Genomic DNA, 11,617 nt, shown 5'->3' on the forward strand with positions numbered 1-11,617 from the left:
TTGTGTGTTGGTCCGTTATACTTCCTGATGGCAATGTTGTGAACTCCTTGGCCAAGCGCATTCTATCTATAGTGAGTTGTCATTTGTAGTGCTCAAGGTAACAAATGATTCCATTGGTTGAACTATTGAATACAACTCACGATTTGTTTTTTTTTTTTTTGTTTGTTTTTTTTTTTTTTTTTTTTTTTTTTTTTTTGTTTTTTTTTTTGTTTTTTATTTTTCTTCTTTTTTTTTTTTTTGGAGTAGTTGGCATTGTATTTTGACGTCTTTGACGTCGGTGACTGTTAAGACTATGATCTTACAAAAGGCAAACGTCACAAAAACCGACATTTTTGGCATTGCCTGAAAAGCAGTGGATGTCCTTAAAAACTTGACAACTGTTATAAATAGAATCTATCTGACGTGACAGCTACGAGTTCAATACGCTTCAACAGTCGTAACGTCGCTTCCTTCGTAATGACGCATGGTAGCTTAGTAACTGGCTCTAAACTATCGGAACAATGGCGGACATCCATATGAAATATTTCTCCGACGAGCATAAAAGTGTATCCAGAGGAAGACAACATTATAAATCTGATCATGTTTTGACTTTTACACATTCTGATCACAAGACATGTGAAAAGTTCTAGCAAGCATGGAGAAAATAAAGTACCGATTTTCTTTGTTTAGAACCAAGATGGTCGTCGTTGCTGGGCGACGTGACATCAGACTATTGAATCCAATTGCCGGCCATCATCCATCATCACGTGGCAAGAGCCCTTGGTTTGTGGAAATAGAAAGAGAGGCGGATAGAGGAGATAGAGAGAAAGAAAAAGAAGAGAGAGAGAGAGAGAGAGAGAGAGAGAGAGAGAGAGAGAAAGAGAGAGAGGGGGGGGGGTGAGAGAAATGACAGAGAGATAACGTGTGTGTATGTCTGTGTATTTGCCATTGGCATTCCTCTGATTTTATTCATGGAATTTTATAATATTATATCCCTTATATAAACCCATCCAAGGCTTTATCACATCTTTCATACGGTGAGTATCAATGCTGTATTAAATCCATTAGCAGTTCATGCAGAAGATGGCAGAATTCTCTCATCCATCCTCTTCTTCTTCCTGGTTAGGGCCACTCACAGAGCCACCGTCCTGGTGTTATCTATTGTTAGGGCCACTCACAGAGCCACCGTCCTGTGTTATCTATTGTTAGGGCCACTCACAGAGCCACCGTCCTGTGTTATCTATTGTTAGGACCACTCACAGAGCCACCGTCCTTTGTTATCTATCGTTAGGGCCACTCACAGAGCCACCCTCCTGTGTCATCTATCGGTAGGGCCACTCACAGAGCCACCGTCCTGTGTTATTTATGGTTAGGGCCACTCACAGAGCCACCGTCATGTGTTATCTATCGTTAGGGCCACTCACAGAGCCACCGTCCTGTGTTATCTATCGTTAGGGCCGCCACATCCATCATGCTGGTGACAAGTGTTGTTCTTTTCCAAAGGCCCTAGAACTCTGAAAGACTGTCGACATGTATTTATATAGAAAGTATGAAGTTGACGTCATTCAGGTGTCTGTTGGTACTTTTCGCCATCCATGGTTATGAGTAATTCTCACTAAACTGTATTAACCAGACTATAAACGTTCAAGGTTACACAGGGTTTTGTGTGTTGGTCCGTTATACTTCCGGATGGCAATGTTGTGAGTTTCTTAGCCAAGCGCACACTGTCTATTGGATGCGATAATAACCCCCCCCCCCCCGGAAAAAAAACGTATGACGCTGTTTCAATAAAAATAGAAATCAGAATCATCCGACATTTTACAAGGAATGAGAACAAAACCTGACGTTAATACTTTCCAAGTTTAATTAAAAACCCTAAATTAGTTAAGACTCTATGCGGTACATACAAAAGCCGTTCAAAAATCACGATATCAAAAGTTTCCAAACTTCGTCTTGTTTTTAGGGTTCGCTAGAAACCCACATAATAAGGTTATCTACAGTCAAACAAAATTAGACATAATTTCACCAAGTAGATTTTACCATGAAAGCAATCGGTTTATCAAAAACATTAAAACAAAAACAAAATAAGTGTCTGCTTGAGGAAGTTGGAAAAGAAAATCAAGATTACATTTCCATGACACTTCAACAACAAACAAATGTGAACGCTGAAAATCATGTATCTAACGCTGTTAGAAAATGATGGTCATCGGAGCAAACATCTGAAGATTTGATTTTCACGATCAGCGGATGAAACCAGAGGTTTGATCCGCCCAAAATTAAATAAAACACGGTGCGCAAAGCTCGTATGTCGACATCAGAGTTTTGATCCGCCGATCTTGAAAATCGAGACTTCAGAGGTTTGATCCACAGACCAACGAAAACTTTTTCAGACTTTGTTTCACGTTTTCCCGATCCGTCATTTATTTGTTGTTTTTTCACCAAGACAGTGCAACCTCCCACATTAGTAACATTACCCAGTCTTACTTTTAAAAGAAAATGACATCAGATTTTTTTCTAAAGGTAAATGGCCTCCAGTGAGTCCTTACTTGAATCCCAGTGGCCTACAACATTTAATTTGGTTAATACGATTCAATAGTCTGATGTCACGCCGCCTGGCAACGGCGGCCATCTTGGTTCTAAACAAAGAAAATCATTACGTTATATTTTTCATGCTGGCTAGAACTTTTCATATGTCTTGTGATCAGAATGTGTAAAAGTCAAAACATGATCAAATGTATGTGTTTTTTTTTCCTCTGGATACGCTTTATACTCGCCGGAGAAATATTTCATACGGGCGTCCGCCATTGTTCCGATAGTTTAGAGCCAGTGTTACTAAGTTACCATGTGTCATTAGGAAGGAAGTGACGTTACGACTATTGAATCCTATTACGTCGAACATGGTTGATAAAGAGTCGTACAACAATGTACCTACGCGGATCTAGAGTTAAACACACACACACACACTCACACAGAGAGAGAGAGAGAGAAAGAGAAAGAAAGAGAGAGAGAGAGAGAGAGAGAGAGAGAGAGAGAGAGAGAGAGATGGGGCAGCGTGTGCTCAGCGGTACGGTCTTTGCTTCCGACCCGAAAGGTATCGAGTTCGATCACCCGCCGCTGCACTGTGTGACCTTGAGCAAGTCACCTCACCTTAGCTCAATTTGCGTCGCTGCACTGTGGCTGACGCCTGGGTTATTCCAGTCTTCCCTTGGATTAGACCCTAGAGACAAATTTCCCCTACGGGATGAATAAAAGGATTTTTTTTAAATTTGTTTTTTATTTTAAAAGAGTCAATTCAAATTGCATAAGAGTAAATCACTGTTCTAGACATTAGAGAAGCCCAGCACGCTCATTGCATCAGTGGGGGCTTGCCACCTGCCCAACATGTACGCGTTGTGGTAACGAGCCCGAAACCGCAGAACTTCTAGTTGAGCGGTGCGAAGTAACAAAGCTTCGGATGGGTTTGCGACGGTGCACGAGTGCGGTACTGAATTTGCATCTTGGGTCACTCCTCATAGCATGGTCGTGTGAGCTCCATTAGAAGCCGCTGGCAAACCTCTGTTGTAGTTGTTCCTGTATGGTCCCGATGTATGACACTCGCCTTCCCAACGGGGAGTCCCTAGTTCGAGCCCCGCTGTGTTGTGACACAAAATTGAGTCCTTGGAAAAGGCTCTTTATTCACATTGTCTCACCACACTCATGTGTAAAATGAGTACTTGACTGGTAAAAGCATTGTCTATGTTTTAAAAATTGTATTAACGCCTCACAGGCGTCATGTCTCATCCTACATGTTAAGAGTTACTGCTGGCTTTGGATACAATATAAAACGCTTTTATTTCGTTATTAGGATATTGCTCTACATTAAAACTCAAGTTTTTTTCTTATATATAGCCATAGCTGCTCAGTAACGAGTAAATAATTCACTTATTACATACTTTGTATAGATATATTTGTTAACCGGCACAAGACCTTGATAAGCACCCATCGATCCAGGCAAATTAATCAGACCCAGCCGATACCGCCTTACACTGAAAAATCCTATTTTTCTAATTTGGCTAAAAATACGAGTATCTTACTTCATAGATCGGTCGATCAATATTGACCCAAAACTTGTCCAAAAAATCTCAAACCTGAGCCTGGGCAAGACGTTATAACGAGATCTCATTATTGAGACATTTTGACAAGTCGAGGGTTGTTTTAAACGATCGATGTTCGAAGTAAAAATATTTTCTGGCGAAAATTTTCAAAAAAATATGTTTTGTCATTGGGCGGCATGATGGCGGTATGGGCGGACAGATTGTAACAGCCACCTCGTTACCCCCCAGCCTACCGCACACCGACTGCCATTACCACCACAACAACAGCTACTACCCATGGAACTGATTGCGTTGCCATGGCAACGACGCCCAACAATGGCGGCTGCTGCCCTCTGATTAGGGTGGACTGGTTGAGCGGAATAGTAAATAACCCTTAATAGGAAAAATTTGGTGACTTCAAGATTCATTTACTCGTCTCTTTCAGAATTTGCTTTTTTTAAAAAATAAAATGTGACCCTTTGCCTCAAAACGGTATTAAGTCGGAATGGTTATGATGTTGAAAATTGAATTTATAGCCAGAAATATCAGACTTGTGTTCAGTTTGTATGTTTTATTGAGGAGAATGGATACCGATATTTTAAGGTGCTAATGCCAACAAGTTATATTTTTGACCAGTTTTAACATTAAATTCGGCTTTTACGCATCTGGTTCATTATGGCATAATACCGTTTTGAGACGATGAGTCACAAATACTGGGAAAATGGCAAAGGCAAAAGCAGAGATCTGGAAAATTCAAAGTCACAAATTTGAGAGCAGGCACTGACATAAGCTAAAGATCACAGACAGAAAAGTGTGTATGGAACAGTCCCAGACAAAACAAGGAAGACAAATACAAATTAAAAAATAATCCCAAAAGATCAGCCAGTCTGACAGACAAGGTCACATAGCCGCACAGAAGACAACATCTCCCAAAACCCATAGACAGAAGGTGTGAAGTTCGAACCTCGGTTGAGGCTCCAACAACACGTAACATGTATTATAACGGGACATGACACCTGTTAGGCGATATTACATTTTTTCAATGGTGTTGACGGTCGGGTACCTACTCTTTTACATCTGAGTACTGTGAGAGAATGTGAGTAAAGAGCCTTTTACAAGGACTCAACTATGCGCCGAGCAAGGCTTCTACACAGGACCTTCCGATCTGAAAACGAGTGTCATACCACAAGACCACAGCCATACAGAATACACCATCTCCCAAAACCCTTAGTCAGGAGGTGTGAAGTTCGAACCCCGGTTGAGATATGATGATATTTTAGGGATTAATTTTTTTCTGTTTTTATCTTCTTCTCTGTTTTGTCTTACACAGCAGTTCATTCACACACACACACACACACACACACACACACACACACAAATTTTCAAACCTTTTGCTCTTTGTTATTGGCTGGAAAAGGGTTTAGAGCTCGCAAAGTTCCGTGCCTGATATTTTGTTTCGTTTTTAAAAGTTTTGATTTCATGTTTGATCAATACTTTTTACAGACCACACACAAAGCCTCTTTCATACTACTATCACATCCCATTAAAGAAAAGGACCAGATAGCCGTTTTATCTCAGAGAAGGAAAAAAATCTCAACGAAATGATTATAAAAAATTTAACAGGAAAATAGAATAAAATCATTATTACCCTTTTTCTAAGGTTTTGTACCAGAAAAAGTATATAGTATTTATGTATTATCCAACGTTCAAAGTTCGGATATGTTATTATTATTATTATTATTATTATTATTATTATTATTATTATTATTATTATTATTATTATTATTATTATTATTATTATTATTATTATTATTATTATTATTATTATTATTGTTCAATTGGATTTTTTATTTTTTATTGGCTGGAAAAAGGCTTAGAGCTTGAAACGTCCCGTGCCTGATATTTTGTTCCTTTTTTAAAAGTTGTAATTTTCATGTTTGTTCATTACTTTACAGACCACACACATACACACCCACTGGCAGCTTACTATCTCATTCCATTAACGAAAGGGACTAGCCTTTTTATCTCAGAGGGAGAAAGGAAAAAAAATAATAAACGACATAATTATCCACATTTTAACAGAGAAAAAGAAAGAATATAGATAGAATGCGCTTGGCCAAGGAGTTCACAACATTGCCATCCGGAAGTATGACGGACCAACACACAAACTCTATGTAACCATGAACTTTTATAGTCTGGTTAATACAGTTTAGTGAGAACAACTCACAAACGCGGATGGCAAAAACAATAACAAAGGCCTGAGTGACGTCATCTGCATACTATCTATAATCATGATTATCAACTTCTCCTAAGGTTTTGCAACAGGAATATTATATTGTATTTATTATCCAAATCTCAAAGTCCGGATATATTTTTATTATTGTTCAATTGGATGTTTTTATTATCTATTATTAATATTATTACTTTGTTGTTTTTATCTTTGATTTTTTGTTTGTTTTTGTTTTGTTTTGTTTTGTTTTGTTTTCTTGTCTTTTCAGTTATTTGTTTAATTTTTGTTTGTTGTTTTGTTTTTGTTTTTGATTTAGTTTTGATTTTTATATCTTTATTTTCTTGCTGTTGTTTGTTATAATCCTTGTCATTTGTTTCAAAAGATGGCGAGAATTCTTTCTCTTTACTATAATATAGATAAATATAATCTCCCCTCCCCCACAATCCCAACCCGTGATTAAAGAACAAACGAATGGATATTTTTAGACTTAATTAAAGTGATGGAATCTTCTCCGAGTACCCAATTCCATGAAAACGTAATATCACGTGACAAGATAAATTGACGAGTCAATACATGCTCTATTCATTTATAGGGAATGAGATTAGCGGAAGAGTAGCGTCCCTTGATTGGACGTCACCCATAGTCTGGTTGTGCGCATGCGTCTCTCGTCCTCGCGGAAGCGCACAACCAACATGACGTTCTCTCTCTAATCACTTTTCCGACGGTGACGTCACAGACTATGGGTGACGTCCAATCAGGGGACGCTACTCTTCCGCTAATCTCATTCCCTATAGATCGGTTTGGTTATCGAAAACAGAGATTCGTAAAGTTAATTCATACCAAATGTCGCACGCCAAGGTTGTCACGATTCGAGAGCCGGGTCGATAGCCTACTCCGCCTGGTTTCTACAAAATACACTTTTATATTTTTGGCCTAAAACTTATAATATGATATATATATATATATATATAATATATATATATATATATATATATATATATATATATAATATATGAATTATATGGCAGACTCGTACGTCTTAATTCATGTCAAGCGATATCAAGCGTGTTCAGTGGCCGGATGGGTGACAGTGACTGTGGTGTAAATTCTAATCCTGTCTTCGGTTCCATGGTTAAAACACTTAACACAAATTACTCCACCCAACTCAGATGTGAATGAGTACCTGGATATAAGCAGTGATGGATATTGCGAGAGTGTTACGTTGTACAAAACGACGCCTAACTGGCAGTTAGAACTTTATGAATGAGAATCATAGTTCTATATGACCAGCTGGGAATGAAATTAACTCTTCAAATGAAGTCTCAGGTTTGATAAATGTTGAAATGTTGAGGGTCATTTTAATCAAATTGATATTTGAAGTAAGCAGGCTAAATGTTATTTTTTAATGTGAAACTGAAACAAAATGTGTTTTCTCAGATTACAGCGATTTTCTCACTGGGTTGTAAATCAAATGTGACAGTAACACACAATATGGATTGCACAACCCGTGTTGGTTTCCAACACAATAAATGGTAGACATTGTGGTGAAGATGGATGTGATTACTTGGATTTTATAAACAATAGAAATGACTGAGATGATGATGATGATGATGATGATGATGATGATGATGATGATGATGATGATGATGATGATGATGATGATGATGATGACAATGGTGACGATGATATTAATGGTCACGGAAGAAGGAGAACAAAAAAAAACAATAATAGATTGAGTATATCCTAGCTAAAGAGATTCTACAAAATATCATACAAACACTTTTCCAAGGGTAAATATTATAGGGATGAGATTAGCGGAAGAGTAGCGTCCCTTGATTGGACGTCACCCATCGTCTGTGACGTCACCGGCGGAAAAGTTATTAGAGAGAGAACGTCGTGTTGGTCGTGCGCATGCGTCTCTCGTCCTCCAACATGACGTTTTCTCTCTAATAACTTTTCCGCCGGTGACGTCACAGACTATGGGTGACGTCCAATCAAGGGACGCTATTCTTCCGTTAATCTCATGTCCTATTATCAGCTATTGGTAAACCGTAAGCTTTATATTGATAGCTGATAAACTGTCTACCATCTACGAAACAGGAATGCCGGATCAATGCTTTAACATTCCAATTACAGACATTGTCAATACATGGAAAATTTATGTCATATGTCATGTCATGCCATGCCATCACTCACTGTCTCAATGCTGTTTTCTGTCTTTAGAATTAATCGGACCCAGATGTGTAAATTTAGAACTATTTGTTTGTTTGTTTTTAAGGGTTTTACGGCAGTTGCAACACACTAAGGTCCTATCAGCGCCAGTAAAAAGGAAGAAAATGGGATAGTAAAAAGTTCTAGAATTACAACTAAAGCATCCAAGAATAAGGCAGACAAAGGGGAATTGGTTCAAATAGGGAACAGATGTAGATTCCAAGAGCATACCATCAGTGTACTTAGTTTGAGATCACCTAAACATCCTATCCAGACACAAGCACAGGTCCCCATTAAGAGGAATACACTCAAATGTTTTACAAATCATATATAATATAAAGAAAACATAATACAGTGCATAACAGAGAGATGACTTAAAAGGAAAAAAATATCACCTCCAAAAACTAACTACACATTTGACTGTTTCCCTCCCAGCCAGGGTCTCCGGTCAGGACCAGGACAAAACCAAGTAATCTCATTCCAAGACAAAGACAGAAAGCAAGTTGGAAAACAGATATAAGGGGATAGAAGACGCAGTAAGTACCTCCCCGCCCACTATGGGAGGTCAGGAACCCCACCCAGAAATTTAGAACTAGATAAATCGAGAAGAAATACGAACTTTTGAGTTTTTAGAAATGTGAGAAATTGAAATTATTATTTCAACATAATATAAATAAAGATTTTTCTCAAAGGAAGAAAATAATTGGGAAAAGACGAAAAATAAAAGTGAGATCACTAATTAGGGATTTAAAAAAAGAAAAAGTAAAATAAGATTCCCTTTATTCATCCCATAGAGGAAATTTGTCTATTTTATAGGAAGACTGGAATAGCCGAGGCGTCAGCCGCAGTGCAGCGCCAGAAATTGAGCTAGGGCGAGGTGATTTGCTCAAGGCCACACAACGCAGCAGCGGGTGATCGAACTCGGTACCTTTCGGGTAAGGAAGATATCCGGGGAAGAAAACAACTCTCTACACTCGCCCTCAACAAACTACAACAAATATGCATAAGAAAGGACAAAATGAAAATAGCAACAAATCGCTTTACAAAGGGTTCCTGGCCAAGAGCAACACGTATCATGTAGAACGATACATGACGCCTGGTAGGCGATATTACAATTTTTTTCCGACAGACAGAGACAACGCTGTTAACGGCCAGGTACTCATTTTACACCTGAGTATGGTGAGAGAATGTGAGTAAAGAGCCTTTTCCAAGGACTCAATTATGCGCCGAGCGGAGCTCGAACCCAGGACCTTCCGATCCGAAGGAGAGTGTCATACCACTAGACCACATAGCCGCACAAGTTTAAGAAATAAATCAGAAAACGGGCCGGGGCTGCCTGAAGCCGGTGATCATGAAAATACTAACGAAAGAGTGAAAATGGAGAGGCTTCGTATAGGAACTATACAGTGTCCATGGGCGATTGTTGAGAGATGTATTGTTCCCATAAGAAGTCTCTCCATTTTCATTTTTCGTAAGAAACGAAACACACTTTTCTTCATGGAAAAGATTAGTCCTTCACAATCATGAGCCCCACAGAGTCGAAGTTTACCCCGGTTTCTATTGCGTGAAATAGACAATAGCAATCGCTTGATATTTCCTATGGACAGGACGCTAGTATAATATCACAAAAATACTTTCCGCCAGATCAAACAGTCTCAGCTCCCCGGTCACTACTGGGTATTCAAAGGGGCCTGAAAAGATATCTTGACGAACACCGGGATGGATGTCGCTCCTTTTGGGTGTGATGCGAGTGCTCTACCATCTCAACTATTGGGACCCTCTACCCCCCCCCCCCCCCCCCCCCAATTCCCACTTATTGAAAGCATCCGTTTTATTCAAATGCTGTGAGATAAGCTGAATATTCACTTGTGAGCAACATGTTGTTGTTTTTGGGTTTTTTTCTGGTTTTTTTTTTTTTTGGTTTTGTTTTTTTTTCCTTTTGTTAATTGTTTTTTGTTTGTTTTTTAAATTGTTGTCTTTTGTTATTTTTTTACATTATTTTTTCCAATTGGTCACAATTTTCATGTTTTATAACTGTAGATATTAGACTATATATTATATAACATATCCTCTCAGTGTTTATATCTATATGAATTGATTTTCAGTCGTTCACTAAAATGCTAACCGTGTATTATAATAAAGAATAAATATATAGATAAAAGGATAGAAAAAAAGATTGCTCGATAAATAAACAGTTAAATAAATAAGAAAAAAAATAGCTTAATATTCTTTTTAAACGAGTAAACGTAATGCTGACAAATTTCAGATGTCTTTCATACTAAGGAATAAAAGAGATAAAGAGAAAGAGAGAGAAAGGGAGAATGAGAGAGAGTGTGTGTGAGAGAGATAGGGGTGGGGAGGGAGAGAGAAAGAGCGCGCGCGAGAGAGAGAGAGAGAGAGAGAGAGAGAGAGAGAGAGAGAGAGACAGGAGAAGAAGAAGAAGAAGAAGAAGAAGAAGAAGAAGAAGAAGAAGAAGAAGAGAGGGAGAGGAGGGGAATGGCGGAGAATGGAAGAGAGAAAGAGATAGAGATAGAGAGAGAGAGAGAGAGAGAGAGAGAGAGAGAGAGAGAGAGAGAGAGAGAATGTAGTTATATATTTATATATGTACTTACAAAAGTTACGAGAATTCCAATGTAAATGTAATAGGTCCTCTGTGTAAATATTTCCTTATTTTTAATTACAAAAAGTAATACTTCCAACGTAAATTTATCAATATGTTATTTTCCTTTATACAAATACGTCGTTAAAATGTCACGCAAGTTTCCATTCACAACACGAAGTAAATGTCCTACAAGCGAATTTTGACGTGAAATTCCGCACAGCCACGCACCACGACCAGTAGCACCACGGCTGTACGATCACAGAGAGATCAATAACTATTAACTAAAAGGTTGCTGTCGGTTTTATAACGTTACCTGAACTACTCGAAGAGTTTCCATGAGGACGGATGAGAACGGAGGTACGAGTGCATGGGAAGAATGGGAAATGGAGGGAGGGGGTGGGGGGGAGGAGAGAGGGGGGAGGGTGGAAGTTGTTGTTGAAATGGAGGCTAAGTCTGTAAGGAACTAGATAGGCTGGGAATAGATGAGTGTTTGAGTGAGTGAGTGAGTGAGTGAGTGAGTGA

The 11,617-nt window shown here is 38.6% G+C and overlaps 1 protein-coding gene across 1 annotated transcript in view; it reads right to left on the reverse strand.

Moving 5' to 3' along the window:
• LOC144971265 (uncharacterized) overlaps positions 1-11,396 on the reverse strand; it is a 71,487-nt gene extending 60,091 nt beyond the window's left edge. The window contains exon 1 of the mRNA XM_078911873.1: positions 11,106-11,396. The gene's annotated coding sequence lies outside the window, so the exon portion shown is untranslated. The remainder of the gene's footprint in view (positions 1-11,105) is intronic.
• Positions 11,397-11,617: the final 221 nt, after the last annotated feature.

The sequence above is a fragment of the Berghia stephanieae genome, chromosome 1 (assembly GCF_034508935.2).
Source record: "Berghia stephanieae isolate SIO BIC M18660-M18661 chromosome 1, UCSD_Bste_1.3, whole genome shotgun sequence".
Lineage (NCBI taxonomy): Eukaryota > Metazoa > Mollusca > Gastropoda > Nudibranchia > Aeolidiidae > Berghia > Berghia stephanieae.